Genomic DNA, 18648 nt, shown 5'->3' with positions numbered 1-18648 from the left:
TCCAAACTTCACTTAACTTTAAACGCGCGCTTAGCCGAATTTCTTTGATGTACCGACACTTGCCCGAACAAATTCGTGCATGCACGCAGTGGCGCGTTCGTGCGCATATACCCGTCCACATTACATGTTGCTGCAACGCTCGCAAACGTTTTGCGCAGTTCGGCGCGCGTAATCTGGACGCAGCTTTTAAGTTAGGTACCTACTTAGGTACGTAAACAAGTTGTTGAGGACCAACATTAAGTTTCTATAGGTAGATGACTAATATCTTGTTTTTTTTGGACTTTACTTAATCCTATTGTAAAATTAAAGGGTATAGGTACCAAGTGTAGGTATAGATCTTCTTTCCCCCGATTGCAGTTTGTTTCATTATCGCGCCCGTTATGAAAATCCGCATAAACGTAGTAAAAATTCAAATGAAAATCGATTAAAATCAGCACAAAGGTGTAAAATTACCTAAAAATTAACATGCATCTTAAAATATGCAAGTTTATACTGTAAATGCAAAAAATATTAAAATATGCAAGATATGCAAAAATAAATTGGGTTTAATCGCTTCAAAATGTTGCAAATCGAAAATGTACAAAATCTGGTACGAGTACAACCAAAAATACACGATATGCATTTTGCATATATTCACAGCTTTAGTAATAATACTGCATACATTTTTCGAAAGCTTTGAAACATTATTATGAATTGTAGTTTTAAAATGTTTTTTCGGTTGTAATACTACACAAACCGCATTGCAATTTACAACAAACTATAACGTGCAAGCTGTGAAGGCAGAGCACTATAATATTTTACCATGTGCGAAACACACACGCCGCTGATCGGCGAGCTAGCTCTGTTAGCCAAAAATGTAACAGCGTAGAGAGATGTTCTTACTCAGGGTAGTAGGTAAGTGAATTACAAGATTGTGATCACCACTGCTCATAGAAAATGTTCCAGTCAAATCCCAGCCACCTATACTTACTTTCGTGCTTCGATATTGAAATTTTCCGGGCGCCACCCACTCCTAGGTATTTTGTCTGCATTTACTGGAATTAGGAAGAGTAATTGCAGCATGTAAAGAGTCAACAAATTGACCCACAAGACAAATGAGTATTTATTAGTTGAAAGTATGCCAAATAAAAATAAAATCTCGTCATGAACTGAGAAAACACACAAAACATTCTAAAATAAATTAAATCCCCTGAAACCCTGTGACACCTTGTACCACGTTGCAATAACAATTACAAACAAATGAAAATTAAAAGTTGACTATGAGATACCAATAATTTGCAGCCTGAGGTGTTGAATATTAATTTGGTAACGAGCTCTTTACCTTACAGAATGATTACCTTGCAACAGTAATTCTAAATTGAAAGTTTAAAATGGTCCTAAAGTTCAAGCATACTAATTATGAGTCATTTTTCCACTTACATATGTGGGTCAGATACATAAGTACATAAATTTAAGTTTTGAGACAATAAGAAAAATAATAATAATACAAAAGGTACGTCACCGCTCCTGATAATGCGTGTCGTAAGTTCTGCAGGTTGTTCCCGGTGGTATCGGCAAATCTTCACATGTATCAAAGTTTGGTGTTCCGGTTAAATTTCCTCCTACGCTGTACCTTTGGCTGCCCTTAAGATGATAACAATTTACTGGATGTGAACAGCACTGATCGGCAGTATAACGTTTAGGTCTCCGGATTCTGATGGAATTAACCCAAAGGATAATAGGTAGATGCACCGGTTGTGGGCACTTTAAGAAAATTTTTAACTTTATTTATCTTAAATTCATCTATTGAGAGAATTTTGTACATTCAAACGGCAGACATAACACCAATAGATATTTTTGTCTAAAAAATGAATGCATATATTGAAGTATATTGATCAAATAATGTCATATTTAATAAAATATCGGAAAAGAACAGTTTTGCTAGTTGTGGCCACCTATTCACTAGTTGTGGCCAGAGACCGCACCGGTTGTGGCCATCATGTAGAAATACAAAACAAATACCTAGGTACTAAATAAGTGCAATAATGAACAAGGTGTACTTATTTATTAAAAATTAAATTAAAAAAATATTCTTAGGCAAATTTTAAAACATAAACTTTAGAACAAAAAAAAATATATACTTAGAGAGTTACATAAAAATTATGATAAAGAATCCATTTCAGGAACAGCACATATCCCTCTGGTATTTATTGGTTTAGGTTCATTGATTTTCAAAACTAAATCTTGCTCCTTGTACCACAAGAGATCTGGTGAATCAGGCCATTTCCAATGTTTAACACCACTTCTTTTCATCGCACAACAATAACATTCATTGTTTTCTTTGTTTAAAATCTTTGCTGGATATAGTTCACCTTCATATTTGACAATCACATAGCTTCCTACATCTAAGGTAATCACATTATTTTCTTCTTCACAAGTCTTTTGTTCTATCACAGTATTTGCATTAGAATCTTTGGTCTGTTTCTGTTCACTTTTGTCTTCAATACTCTCCTTGGTTTCTTTTATAAGTTCACCATCTTTGGCATCATTTCCATCTAAAATTGTTTTTACTTCTGTCGTACTACACTCTAAAAGTTTTTTATTGTTTTCATTGCCTCTTTGATTATTAGGCACTTTCTTCTTTTTTTTTAGATTTCTTCTTTTGTTCATTGCGTCAGTCTTACTCTTTCTTTTTGCAGCCTTCTCGGCAGCTAAATTTTCTTTAGATTTTTCTTTTGCTTCAAAAATTTCAATCCATTTATCCGAGGTGACCACTGAAGGAAGGGGGATCCTATTTCTTTTTGAATTTCCTGGAGAATCATCGGGCCATGTTTTTAAATCTTGAAGAACACCACTAACTGTCCGTTTTTTAAAGAGCTTTACATCTTTATCCGAGTCTTTATCATTGTTGGATGTCTTCATAGAATTATCACTTTTTTCTGATGCTGTTTGTATAACAATATTCTGTAATATATTGATTTTTTTAAGTTCTCAATCCTTTTTCAATACATCAGTTTTGCATTTTTCCATCCTTTTCTAATACGTGGCCACAACTGGTTTTCATCCCCCAATTGTGGCCACCAAAAGACCACAACTGGCGCAGAAGGCATGTTTGATGCTCCAGTTGTGACCACCATTAATTTAACCATTTGTAGGTTAAATATCTAACCAAAAGTCTTGAAATAACGTGGGAAAGTCCTTTGTAAATCTAATATCAGCTACCTCGTATGTCAATACTTATATTTGTACACAGAATGAAACATTTACTTACCACGAGTTCCTTAACAAAACGTCTAAGCAATGCACAACACACCCGTTTCACGTGAGAAAATAGACTGGCTAGACCATATTATAACTGACAAATCGAATCAAATGCGCAGGCGTCATCCAGAATACAATAAACATTCAAACTTCATTTAATTCTATTGGTTAATTTGAACGGGGCCGTTAATATTTAAGATACATTTCGCGGTTGGCCACAATTGGTGCCATGGCCACAACAGGAGCATCTACCCTATACCTACCTATGCAAGTACCCCGGAACGCTCTAAATCTAAGTAAATAATACCTAATTTTAGATAAATTGAAGTAGGTAGGGAATTTGTTGTAAATACAAAATAACTACGAATATTGTAAAATAAAGTTATACCATTGAATAAGGAAATTTTCACTGAACGATAATACTTAAAGCAAACAGGTAAACAGCTATAAAATACTGTTCAAACAGTGTCTAATAGGGAGATACTGTTTATTGATTTGATAAACAAGTGATCTAGGTACCTGCACTGTAAGTATAGTGTATCACAATCACTGTGTATGCGATACTTCTGCACTCTGCAGTCAAGCTGAGTCAAGCCCACAAACCCTAAATTAACAAAACAGTGATCACCTCGCCTAGGAACTAAAAAACTAGCCTAATCAATGTTATGCTGTGCTGAATTTGAAATGTAATTTCTTATAATTTTCCGAATGCATAGGTCAAGTAACTGTAGCCATTAGCTGGAGTTGCCCATCACTATCAAGTCTATTAATAGCGTTTTAATAACTAAACCTAATTATCTAACCGCAGACCGCATTCTTCAGTGACCCAAGGACGAATAGGCTTAAGTAGGTATTTATGACCTACCTTATCTTAGGGGTACCTATGCTTAAATAACATCAGGTATAGTGCATTACCCGCTTTGAATACAGATTTGTGCAACCAAACCCTAACAACATTGTGTTAGCAGCGTATAAGAACAAACTGAACCGATTATATCCTTATACTTTATACACAAATCGACAAATTTTTCGTTTTTTGTACTCCCCAACAAACCCGACCATTGTTTAAATACTTTGCCTTACCATAAATGTTTCAGTGTTCCTTTAACTGGAACTGCGATATAGGTTGCCTGTCTGCTAGGCTGAAATATGGTTTATTTTTAAGATTGCACATGCACAATCTAGCTAATGCCATAGAGGTATACAATTTTCCTCTCGTCAGCGGAAAAAAAATCCAATGAAAAAAAAACTACGGAAAAAAAATCCAGGAAAAAACAGCCACGGAAAAAAAATCCTACGGAACAGAAATCCACCGGAAGTATAATCCATAGAATAATAATCCATGGAAACATAATCCATGGAAAAATAATCCATGGAAAATTAATCTATGGAAAAAGTACAGGATCTACCATCCAAGGAAAAAACGGAAAAACATCTACGGAAAAATCTGTATGAGAAAAAGGGAAGTACCTAAACCTCTGATAGCGTTACGTAAAAAAAAACACAATAAAGCTCTTTATTCAATGATAGTACCTATTACATATTAGTGTAATAATTGACCTATACAGGGTGATTCAAATTCAAAGGCCACCATGGGGATCTCGGGAACTGTAAGAGATAGGTAGAGGTAGTTTACATTTGACAAAGTTACCCTTGATGGTAACATCATCTATTTTTAATAAGAAATAACGTTAATTCGTAAAAACGCAAGAAACTACTTACGTACGTTACTTAAGACAAAGGCAAAAAAGATATTTTACAAGCATTTGAAGAATGCAAGTAAGAGGATGAAGAAAAGAATGCATTAACCCATCGTTAAGTAACAATCCTGATAATTGCCTACAATATAATTTAGAAAATTAAGCCAGAAAAGAACACTGTTCTTTTAATTTAATATACATTCTTTTTTCCTGACTGTTTTTTCCTGGATTTTGTTTCCGCTGACTTTTTTTACCTGGCTTATTTTTCCGCTGGTTTTTTTTTCCGTGCCTCTTTTTTCCTGGATTTTTTTTCCGTAGTTTTTTTTTCATTGGATTTTTTCCTCTATGCTATTGCTCATATGCACACAGTTTTCTTTGAAAATTGACCAGCTCATCTCAAAGATGAGTAAGCACTAAATGTGTGTTACTATCATTTAACAATCTTTACGTTTTACGTAGGTACCTAACAGTTTTCTAGAAAATAACCTGAATCATTGTATATAGTAGGAATATACAATGCCTCAACGTTTTTGTTAGTTCGAATCCCAAAATTAGAAGAAAAAGCACAAATTACAAGTAGTATTTTATTCTGTTTCAATTACTTGGCCATTTTTGTCGAAGTAAAAGCGGTCATAACATAACAGTACCATTGAATTTAGATAGTTTATAAATTCAATGACAGTATTCATGTAAGTATACCTATAGGTATTGTTTCGGGCGAGATGTAAATTCACTCTCGAACTAGCAATTCATTCTTCCTAGTTGCATTTTCTCTTAATTAAAATAAAACAAAATACATACCTATATAACTTTTAACAATTTAATTTCGCGTAAACTTCTTCAGCAAGGATCTGTACTACTTGTATTCTTAGTTAATCCTTTCCCATCCATCAAGTTTTACCCAGATATACCTTTCCTAAGAATTTGCTTGCATTCAATAAAAACCCTGTCTTCCTTCCCAGAACCTTTTAATTTCATTGTGAATATTTCCGACTAACCCCTTATTTTAAGGATTTGTAACAGGGTTTCGGAACCCCTATTTGGGTTAAATTATTAACTGGGAAAAATGTGCTTATTTCGTGGAACTATTTAGTTATGCATTATTTTGTTTGGATAGTCCATCACCCATATTACATATCGAAGAAAAACGAGAGTCGATTTTTTCTCGTAAAGGTACTACTTTCGTCCCTGCTTTCGTCATTATGAAAGACTTTGGCTCGACAGACGTTGTCCTGTCTAGCTATGAATAAAAAATTCGAACTGGAATAAATAATAAGAAAATTTTTAAAAAAAACTTCATATTTATTTTACTTAATACTTTTTGATACGCAACATTGTTAGTTTTATTTTCTGGCTAGTAAATAAAGACCTAATGGTGATGGTTTTCCGACACGCGGGAACAGTGTGTAGTAAAAAAATCAAAATGGCGGTAGAAACTTGTGTAAACTAATTTCTTTAATTGCAAAGCAAAAAAAATTTTTATGGGGATGTTACAAATTTTGGGATATTATCTTATCTTACTATCCATGTAATAAATAGAAAAAAAGGTAAAAACTGTTTGTTTTTGATATTTTTACGAAAAATCCAGTGGCTTAGTTAAAAAAAATTTTTGGACCACGGTTTCTAAGATTTGACCCAGTACTTTTAAATGCAACACTCTATATATTTTAAGGTCAATTTTTGTACTCGTTTTCCTGATTACATTGATGTACCACAACCTATATTTTATATATACCTAGTATCATTTTTTCAAAATTTTGAAATGGCATGTTTCTACCACCAGCCACATTTATTAATTGGTATCGGCTGCCATTGATACAATAAACAAAACAAAATCTTCATAAATGCACGGCCTACTATTTATTTTGGTCCATGGTTAAAATTTAAAAAAAACTAACGTGAAAGTTCATTCACTTGTGGCTGCGCACTCAATGCTTAAAACATCCCTTTATCGTCTTGTATGATAAATAACTATTAGGCGCGCCACTATCTTTAAAATATAACACTAACCCTCAAGTGGTATATGACCTTTCGTTATAGACCCTTTATTTAGATTTTCGCATAAATATAATGTAATATTTCAAATACACATGCTGCAGCTTAGTATTATTTTGATTAAGCACATGGATTAAAAAAAAAACAATTATCAATCCAGTTTTCATTTTCGAAAAGTTTGCAAATAAATTCAGCAACGGTTTTTTTAATCACCACTGCAATCTGTATCTTCATAACAAACAAAACTGCAATCCGTTTATTGCACCTACACCATATCAACCGACTTTTTTTGCATCTTAGAACACGCAGATAATACAGGGCGTTTCAAAAAGAATCATCCGATTTTAAAAATGTATTGCTATTCATCTATAAGTCCGATTTGATAGAACAATGTACTGTTAGTAAGAGGAAGCTCTCGAGTTTCGCGTGGTTTCCGCTAGGTAGCAGTAGCGCGCTTCTGTCAACGCCCAGCTTAGTTATTGTCAAAATGGCGTCTAAACAAATTATAAACCTACAAAATCGGATGATTCTGTTTGAAACGCCCTGTATTTCAATATAATTATGTTGCGTAGATGGAGCGTAGTGTTCGCTTCCTGGAAACCTTGAAAAGGTAGCCATATCAATTTGATACTTTTACCTATTTGACATACCTATGCCTGGCGTGGCCGCCTCTCTCAGAACTTGGTCAACTCTCCTGGGGATGTCCATGATGGTAGGATAGGCACTAACAAATCTTAAAATTACGTCAACTCAACGAATAACCAATGTCACAATAGCAATATGACAAAAGAATTACATGGCCTACTAGATCGATTTCTTGTTAAATTTAACATTGCCCGTAACTCCTTCATTATTAAGTTTTGGACAAAGATCACCGGTGTCCTTAAAGATGGATGGTCAACTATCACCTGCATAATATTGGATTTGTGGCGGAACTCACGTGCAGGCTCTGTGGTGAGGCAAATCAAACTACCCCCTCATTTGCTTACCACCTCGTTTTTGTGTATAATGTCTGTGTGAAAATTAACTGTGTAGTGTGTACTACTACAAAAATCATGAAAAAATTCAGGTACCTACCTACTTACCCATATAGCCCAGGAGCTTAGGAAAAAAAACTTAAAATACGGACCGGCAATTTATCTTTCAGGCAAATTTATCTGATGGCGGCGACGCGACGCCCGGAATATGTCAAAGTATCAAGTATCAAGATAACTTCTAATGTAGATACACTTGTTTCTATAGAAACTATACTGTCAAATTAATTTAACGTTGAGGCAATTTCAAAAAATACTCGTCTTATCTGTATGTTGAAAATGTTACCATTAATTGTTAAATTACTTTGGTGGTCGCCAGTCACTTGTTCATTTGGTAAAAATCCCGCACTACTATAATTAATTGCGCGCTGGTTAAATGCTCCCCATCACAAAATCCATCCGGTCAATGTCAATATGCCCGCCCCTGTGAATAAAATGAATAGTGCTCTAATATGTGTAGTCGGACGGATAGTTAAGAAACTGATTTGGAATCAAGTACTTTGGGTGCAGACTAGAATTTAAAAACGATCAAAATTTTTATCCATAAATATTATATTATATATTATAAGTATATTAAAGATTATCTACATTTAAATTTAATTTGTTGTTGACATCCACTTGAAAACCCCATCCAATAATAAAGCGTTCATTTTATTCACAACGGCGGCCAATTGAGATTTTGTTACGACCATGTGGGATTTTTGCAACGGGAAAATGACCGCATACCTATACCAACAACACTACAAACTAAAATGTTCCTCCACCACTTGCATTAAAATGAATAATGATTACTAGTTTTCTGACCGCTATTTAAATTGGGTTTTCAACATTACTAACTGTGAACAAAGATAATTGTTGTTCATCTAAATGACTGGTGGGGTACCTACCTATGTCCTGAATCTACATAAAATGTTACATTGTTCTTATTGATTGTCCTCACTTTATTATCCTCTACTGTATGCTGACTGTCTAATAACACCATTTGAAACATAGTTTTTTTAATTTAGATGATTTGTAATACAAAATCCCTTTTTGGCACATAGGTACGTTCCTTTGCTGGGCCTGCCTCACAAATGTCCGCTAAATATACCCATTTCGAGACTTCGGCCCCGCGCAGATCGCTGCTTACCTACACAATTCTGCATAAATTCCCTTATATGACCAGATTTTTCCTCAACGCATATCTATCGCAGTAACTAAAGTTTCGAGTTATCTTTTTCATCGATAGTTACACCTGTGGTAGACTGGTTCACTTTTATAAAAAACAGCGTTTTAACAGGTTCTATGGGCATTTCAGACAACATTTGGCCAAATAGGCGTTTTTTACTAATTTGGACCTGCTGAACACGAATATCGATGTTGGCACCTCGAAATCTGAACAGGAAGTCCAGAATTCAAGATGGCGGCCAATTTCCGAAAATGTTGATATTTTCACTCATGCGACTGATTTTTTCGATCTAAAAACGGATTATAATGTTATTCCTGACGGAGGTATAGCACGATAATAATAGTGAACAAATGTTTAAACAATGATTTCATAGTTTTTCTAACCTGAAAGTGCGTAAAAGTGGAAACCTTTTCTTCATAGTAGGTATACTATGGCTACTGTTTAAATTTCTTTACAACGTGTAGGTATTAAATTATTTCTGTTTTGGCAAGCATTTTAGTTACTGTGCGTCGTGTGATTGCTGGAGGTTTCAATGATTAAAGAAACGTTTTCTGTAACCGTCAGACGACACAGATTTCCTCCTTAGAAACGACCCATTTTTTCGATCTAAAAACAGATTATAATGTCACTTTTCTTTCATCATTGAAGCCTCTCGCAATCACCAGTACGCCGTCAAATGAGGGCTCTTCAAGGTGATGCGACAAGATTTCTTTTGTTTTCCTCTAATAAAAGGAAATTCTTCCATATGAGCTCATGGACCATCGCGGATATCTTTCACACGACGCACAGGAACCAAAATGCTTGCCAAAACAGAAATAATTTAATAATTACACGATGTGAAGAAATTTAAATAGTAGCCATAGTACTATGAAAAAAAGGAATCCACTTTTACGCACTTTGACGTTAAGCCTAATTTACATTTGGCAAGTTTACTGGCAGAAAGTACTTTCCGTCAGTAAACTTAGAAAAACTATGAAATCATTGTCTAAACATTAGGTTCACTATTATTATCGTGCCATACCTCCGTCAGGAATAACATTATAATCCGTTTTTAGATCGAAAAAATCTGTCGCATGAGTGAAAATATCAACATTTTCGGAAATTGGCCGCCATCTTGAATTCTGGACTTCCTGTTCAGATTTCGAGGTGCCAACATCGATATTCGTGTTCAGCAGGTACCAATTAGTAAAAAAAGCCTATTTGGCCAAATGTTGTCTGAAATGCCCCTAGGACAGAGAATCTTCGAAAAGTGAACCAGTCTATGGATTTTAATTGCTGTGAAATTTCTCCAAACTAAACGATACATTTTTCTATACTTTCCAAATCTTACCATTTCAACGTGTTAGGTATATGCTTTAAGTTGGTATAGCTGACCAAGGACACCATTTCCCTGCTTCCCTCTTGAAATCTTCTTTATTTTTATTATTATTTAATGATGATTATATCCTGAAGACAAAAAAAACGACCAATTTACATATTCTTTTTAATTTACTTGTTCGACCATTTTTCTTACCTCAAGTTGGTGCGGAAAACAAACAAAATTAGAAGTAGATAATCTAAATAGTTTATTCAATACCTCACTATAATACATATTTAAAAATCTTATAGAAAAACCCAGATATAAAAGAATGCTCTAGATATAATGTACTAGCAACTATCACATCAATCGCATTTCGATGACTAAGTATTGCACTTGAGTGTTTTATAGGTACCTACTGGCAAAGTAACATACGAGTAGTAACAGCCTGTTTTTGTACTTAATGAAAAAACAGAACCCTTACCCTGTGCAAAACCAACGCGCTAGTTTCGTAGCGGAAAAGTGTTGATAACAGCCAGATAGGTAATATTTATATGTATTGACTTTATTCTATTAAATAAAATTAAGTGAGCAATATCTTCGAGAAAAAAATTTACCTGCAGAAGTTTTCTGTAATTTTATTGACATATATATGAAGTTTGTTGCTTTTTGGCAATATCACTTATGATATTTGTTTTGAAAAAATCACTTGACTTCGCCTCATGCTTCTGTCAACTTCTTTCCAAAGTGCTGTGCACTGCTAGACAGATTTCTTCCTAAAAAAACACAATTTTATCCAAGTGTTAATTCTAATCCATGTTGTTATCTAATCTAATCTCTCAGCCCTCAGCTTACACAATACTTATGCAAGTGACATCCATGATCATGAACTTAAATTTGGGGCGAATGTCTTCATGTATTGTATCTAGGCAAACATCATATTTCTCTTTTTATTTTCCAAAACAATTTCGTTTTGCATGGTAATTGGTAATTTTTTCTATAATTAGTAAGTAAGTGGTACCTATCTATACCTACGGTGTTATTGAACTGGATGACACATGATTGTTATTGTTAAAATATCCGTTGGAGGACAAAAGTGGTTCACTTTATCGTTGTCTGTTACAATTTTCTCAACAATAATAGCAATAGGAACATTGACCTAACATATTATCATAACAATTAACGGAAAGTATTCAGAAATGTTTGTAATAATAAATGGAGCGACACAATGTAATAATCATTATGTCTTCAGTTCACATTTATTGTTCTGAAATGTGATGTTATGGATGGTGTTCGTGTGTTCTAGACATTATGAGTTTTTTTAAATAATACTATATATTAAATTTATTAGTATATAGGTATACTTGATGCAGATATATCTTTCTTATTTAGCAAGTGAGTAGAAAAATTTTACACATCAATGTGTTATGCAGTTGTGCAGGTAGACAAAAATCCAATCACAAAATTACATTAGATTCTATAAAAAAACATTATTTATACGGGCTCCGTTGCCGTAGAAGAATCTTTTCTTGCACAGTTTACAAAGTTAGTAAGCGAATTATCTATAGGTACAACACTTCCTTTGTAGGCTAGCCCAAAAACCTGTACGCCACCGTCTTATTTGTATTGATATTAGATACATACCTTACATACACTGCCGTGAACTATTTGATTATCACAATACATGTAGTAAATCTATGACATTCAGGATTTCATAATCAAAGAAAACTACCATACGTGAGTGTTGTCAGCGCAGCCCAAACGTTGTGCCAATAAGAATAATTGGAAAAATAAATTATATGGTTTATGGTAACAAATTGGCTGCTAGAGTTCAATTTGAATTCGTTGAGATGAAGGGCTATTTAATATGCCAATGAAACGTCAAATGTAACATAACCTTTTTTTCATTTTTAAAAACATGCTTGCCAAAAGTTCCCATTATTCAAACTTTAGCGAGACGGCTAACATGGGATTAAAATTGAACATAATTTCCTCATATCTCCATTCTCCTTTGAGCATTTTGACTTTTCTGGGTATATTTTTGTTCCACACACATCCCAATTCCCAACCCTCTTGTCTATACCACAAAACAATTTTCTTTGTTGCGAAAAAAGTAAGCAATTATGTCAGTTTGTAGAGTGATTATTATTATCAGTGGGCTTATGTTTTATTTGGAATGGAATGGAAAGAATAACGTCTTTAGCATCTGCCTGTAAATATAATGATGTTTGATGTCCTAGTTCTGATAAACTAATCTATAATTTTATTTACACAATGCCTTCATGCTTCTGTAATTACAGTAGAATAATTAACTTTAATTAATGCCACGTAATTTCCAGTCACGAACCTAGAATACCTTATCTCAGATTACCGTGTTTTGTACAATTTTCTTTAAAATTTTTTGTCAATACAAACTAGGTAGGTACCTATATTATTACAAGCGTGCATAATCTTGTAAAAGTGCACTGACCGATTGATAAGAATTATGATTCCCGTTCTAAATAACTCAGGTATGAAGACATTATCGTTAGTAACAAATATTTACTTGGGAAAGTTGCATGCATGCTTTGTGTTCAATAAAACGAACGATAATGCGATTGAGGTAGGTAAGTGGAATTATGTATATTTTCTTTATCCATTATTTACTTTAGAGTTACTAATTAGCTCTTCAACAGAGATAAACTATATATAATTAATTACCCATCACCTACTGACTAGTGACTTCCTACTTCGATTTTCGGTTAATAACCTTTAACATTACAAAATGTTTTTACGAATTTTGCAACTAAATATAACGTTCTAAGTTCTTCCTCATTCCTGTCGACCAGATCCAGAATCTATAGAAGTTTCTGTTTGCGTATTCGAGGTGGAGGTTCTGATTAAAATTCCCCAGTAACTTTTTGGTAACATTTACAGATAACCTATTAACCTCCTTGCGAGGTTGTCGTATCAAGCATAAGATTATTAGTTTAAATTCTATCTGCTGTGCACCGTTCTTGAAACAAGGCTGAACAAAGCTGAACTGTAGATACTTATATGCCAAATAACCTTATGTTATTACCCCCAATTGTAATTAGAATTTTAGCGCCCCCTCGTAAGGTTGTGGAGTTTCTTGATAAATCTTAGAAGTTTCGACAATTATAATTTTGAAAATATTGGGGACCCAACTTCACACAGCCCCCCTTTGCGACAATTTTTTTTAGTTCTGAAAAGATCCCCAATAGTTCTAAAGTTCCTGAAATTTCCACGAAAAATCAATGCAATAGATCTCGTCTAAAATAGAAACTCTCAATACTTAATGACCATAAGTACTAAATACGCATTAGACATAAAAATCTTTTAGTGAATCATAACTTGTGTAGGGGGATCCGGAACTGTTGCCAGAGCTCCAAAATTCCACTAAAAATATACTCAACTGTACAGAGTGTTCAGCGAGGAACGGGACAGCGCGATATCTCCGGAACGAATGTTTTGTTATAAATGTAAGCTAGAGCCATATATTTTGTGATAAAAAGTTTTTAAATTAAATTCGTCAGAGCTCATAATTTGTATAAAAAATTCGATTATCGAAAGATCCACAACTCTCCAGAAGGACCAGAACTCTAACCAAAACTCAAATCCGCTACAGGGCAAACATTTTTCCAACCAAAGCCATACCAGAGAAATTTTCCGAATCCTGAGGCACTATACCCGGAACTCTAATCGAACCCAACAAAATTCTAACGCTGTATAAGAATAAATCTATTGTATTTTATAGTAGCGAAAGTAAAAATCCTCAATCCTTTATCTTATTATAAATCACCAGCCAAAACGTTTATCAACCAAAAAAATGTCCTAAAAAATGCGTATTATTTGAATGAAATTACTCGGGTTGAAAAGTGACAACACAACATAGCATATAATCTCAAAATCGCCTGCAGAAAGACTGTTAAGAAAGATTTTATAAATTACGGGGCCAACAAGAGAACCACCGCAAAGTTAAAAAACTAAAATTTTCTTGTCAAACGGTTATTTCGATTTCGTTAAAATGTTGGGAGTATAGATTAGGCATATCAAATATTTTTTTAATATATGAGTTTTTAGCGCCATGAGGTCATACTACTGTTTTTTTTTAATAGTAACCCACATTTTTTAATAACGAGCGAGGTTTACGAGTGGTTACCGATTTAAATACGAGTATTGGCACTGTAGACAATAAATGAATTGTTAGTAATAAACACAATTCACAAACACTATCGCCACAACTAATTGGAATTATTAATGTAATAAAGGGGAAAATTCGTTTTGGTCCGGGTATAGCAATAGAATTCGGAACCGAACAAAAATCAATATCGGCTTATACACAATAGTTATGAGGCAAGCATTTTTGCCTAGAAAAGGTATCGGTTTCAAGGGATGATTTATTGGGATTGAAGTTTAACTGCATAAGCGAGACGAAATGTGGTGTAGCCGAGAGTGGGTCATTTATTTTGTGATTTGCGACTACCAGTTCCGTAATCTTATATTTGAATATCATTAATTTAAAAAACATTTTTCATATGGAAGGTCCAATTTATTGACGCTATGCACATTTTCACATAACTATCCCTTAAGATACCGGGTGATTCATTAGAAGTGATGATCGCTTGAATTTCGTTAGAAATTTTTTTCTGTCATGACTGTCATTTAAGAAACCAGTGTCGCCGTTACTTGTTGTGTGCCATTTGCGGTTTATTACTTTTTCTATTTTGAACAATTTTTAGAGTTGATGCACTAAAATATGTAAGAAACGTGACTGTGTCTTGTTTTAGTTTATAATTTGTGGTACAACAGAAGCAGTATTTGTAGATTATAAATAAGTAAACGATTTACTGAAAGCATGATGATACACCACTGCAATTAAATAAATGATCATCAGTTAATACCAACTTCATAATTTTTTTGATTTGCGGGAAATTCAAATTGTCCTCACTTCTAATGAATCACCCGGTACAAGTGTAGGGCAATTTAATTTTTTCAAATAGAAACCTATACTTTTTATTGAATATTTTTATTCCATATCGGAAAATAATAAACTTTCGTGGGAAAAGTTTTTTCCTACACTTACTTTTGGAAGACACTCTTCTAAATGCGTGATTTTTGGTTTGGGCTAGGAAGCTGTTCTGTCAAGAATTTGGCACTTCTTCTATTTCCCTTCGGAATAGATTTAATATGATTTTTAAACACGTTTCTTTAAACCTTAAGTGGTTTAGACAATTAATATTACATAATGATCGTCCAATAATAATTTAGTTGCATGAACAAAGAGAGTAAACAACTTTAATTGCGGAATGTATCTGAAGACTGACGACTAAACCATAAAATGTAAATAAAATTGTGGATCGTGCGCCTCTGGCACTAAGAGAGAGGAAGTCAATGAAGAAATTTTTACCGTAAACGATGTACCCCTCGAAATCAAAATTCCTGTGATCAAGGGTTTTTTTGTGTTTTGCAATTTTGTTGACAAGGGATAAGATAAGTTATGTGTTTATTATAGTCTGAGTGCCTGCTGACATAAAGCGCTATTTATTAATACCCTCCTGTAACTTCTTGTATCGCTTCATTATGGCGAGTCTACCACTTTTTCTATTTATGAAATTTTTTGTACTCGCGGCGTTTCTCCTCCATTTCTTTTCGAAAATTCTATAATTTGGTATCGTAAAAAATTAATAGATACTGTGTTTCTAAAAAGTTTAATCGAAAGGGAACATTGTAAAACTCCTGAAAAAACAATTGTCTGACAAAAATGTTGGAGCGTTAGGGGTGTCTACCGAGTGAAGCGTGCAAAAATAATTACTCGAAAAAATTTATAGATATCCAGCTGATATTAGCAACATTTCTTGAGAATTATGTCTATAATGATATTTTAACATTGTCCGACAAAATACTTTTACCGATTTTGCAATCCGACGCACGAAAATTGACAGTTTTACGAGGACAAAAAAGGCTCTTTTGGCATCTCCGTGAGTTATGAACCGAATTGCATGAAATTCAATATGCGTAAGTATAGCTTTAGCCATTAAAACGCAATTCCAAAAGTTGAGCCTAATCGATCAACATTCACAGTGCCCCTTTCGCATCTCTACCATTGATAAACCGAATTGCAAACATTCTTATTTATGAAAGCAAATAAACCGATACAACGAAATATCGAAGGATCCTCAGTATTACAATCACTTTTAACGACAATTAATTTTAATCTTATACATGTTTCACACAATATTTTTTCTAATTTTGAATTTTAAAGTGATACTTTTCATCACCAGGTGCAAAATATTTTACTTTTCACAGCTGGTTGTGAAAAGTGAGGCATTTGACAACGTCAACGAGTTTTAAAAACTGTTCAAATGTCAAAATTAGAAAAATGTTTTTGTTATGTCTCGTGTCATTTTTACAGCGTTTACCAATAAGGTACGGTCGGCCCAAAATGAAAATGATGTACTGTGGCACCAATGATGTATGTCCTACAATGTTTTCACGAAGTTTTAGACCAATTTAAAGCCATCCCAAAATATTAATTGTTATAAATTTTAAATTTCAATTCTCAATCCCTGATCGAGCTTCCGTTACAGGGCCGTGGGATGCATCGCGTTCACCTATTGACTCTTTGAGCAGTAGACATATTACAACGTGTTTTTTCGCAAACCGAATCGCAAGAAAATTTCAAATCTTTATGAAAATGAAGAGTTAAGTAGGTACATTAAATTTATATCTTGCAATTTAAAGTATATCTCCCAATATAAGGGAGATGTGAAGCATGTACTTCAACGCAATAAAGTTAAATAACATCCGGCAAACGTTTCTCATTCAATTTATTCTTGTTAAAGTACGTGTATAGGTAGGTAATAAATGTTTACCTTTAACATAAAAGGTAGGTATACAATTATCGCTGAAGCGGAAACGAGAGTCTATTAACGGATCAAGCGTATGGCAATATTTCTCAATCTTAGTTTTATACAAAAAATGAAAGCTACTATTGAAGATTCATAATTATGCTTACCTAGGTTTTTCATTTAAATGTCTGGTAATTATCAGATTGGAATTTGAATATTGTGATGGAATAACGCAATTAGCTGGCATTTTTTGAAAATGTCAGATACTAAATATAAGCAAATCAGTCTCTTCCTTCAACTTCAAATTAGAAGGAAGTAAAGTCATTTCAAAACTGTGTCAAACATTTACATGTTAAATATGCACAATTGAATATAATGCTTAATTGCAAAATGGAAAATAGTTTTTTTTAACTTCATTATAATCGTTGACTAATACCCTCCCAGTAGAGGGGTATTAGTCAATAGTGTAATCCTTTTTATTTGCTCAATCAACCGTGAAGTAATACTTTTGCAACCTCGAAGACGTTTACAAAATTTTAAGATAAATATTAATAGGTAACTACCCTAGGAATCACAACAGCCCAAAGTTCACTGCTTTAGGCATTTTAAGATCTTCGATTGTTTCTCAAAAAAAAGCAATTAAACTAGGTATTTTCGGGAAGGTATAAAACTTTTCTAGGATCACCCAAATATTACCAATTACCATGCTTAATTAGTTCGTACAATTGTACCTTATACCATTGAATAAAAAATCTTATACCAACAACTGTTGCCTACAATAACAATCATGGATAAGCGGCTTCCAACAATTTTTTTCAAATTTCATTTCTATGGAAAAATAAATTAAAAGCCGTCTTATCTTTCTCATTAAATATATGGGGCTATATAATTAATTGGCGATCCCTACTGATCAATTTTCCCTCTCCAAGTTGAAACATTGTCACACTTACCTTTGAAGGTGCAAATTCTCCTCTCTTTAATTAACAAAATACCAAAAATAAGTTAATTAAATTTAAATGTTGATTGCATTCATAATCTCGACACAATAAAATGGGATAAACAAACAAGTAATTAAGTTGACAATGTTTTCCTTAAGTGCAAACTGACCCACAACTTGCCCTTCGAAATTTAAACGCAAAAGAATACATTACCAACAAGTACAATAAACTATAAAATTTCAAACTACAAGTCACATCTGGATACGATAAAAATGATAAAATTCACTTTCTTCTACCTTCAAAGACCGTATCCCAAAAACCACAAGAACTTCAAGTACTTAATTGTTGAGGTCCATCTTGATCTTAGTTTTCTCGCAATGGGGTCAAAACACAAACCATTCCCCATAAAACATAAATTGTTGTAA

The 18648-nt window shown here is 33.6% G+C and overlaps 1 long non-coding RNA gene across 1 annotated transcript; it reads right to left on the bottom strand.

Annotated features, from left to right (window-relative positions):
* Positions 1-10689: 10689 nt before the first annotated feature.
* Positions 10690-11721, bottom strand: LOC116165039. Its single transcript, XR_004144063.1, has 2 exons — positions 11290-11721; positions 10690-11210 (listed from the first exon to the last, which is right to left on the bottom strand). It is a non-coding gene; the product is annotated as an uncharacterized LOC116165039 (long non-coding RNA).
* Between the last annotated feature and the right edge of the window lie 6927 nt (positions 11722-18648).

The sequence above is a fragment of the Photinus pyralis genome, unplaced genomic scaffold (genome assembly GCF_008802855.1).
Source record: "Photinus pyralis isolate 1611_PpyrPB1 unplaced genomic scaffold, Ppyr1.3 Ppyr1.4_LG2, whole genome shotgun sequence".
Taxonomy (NCBI): Eukaryota; Metazoa; Arthropoda; class Insecta; order Coleoptera; family Lampyridae; genus Photinus; species Photinus pyralis.
The sequence above is the reverse complement of the archived record's forward strand: the minus strand, read 5'-3'. Positions and strand labels throughout refer to the sequence as shown.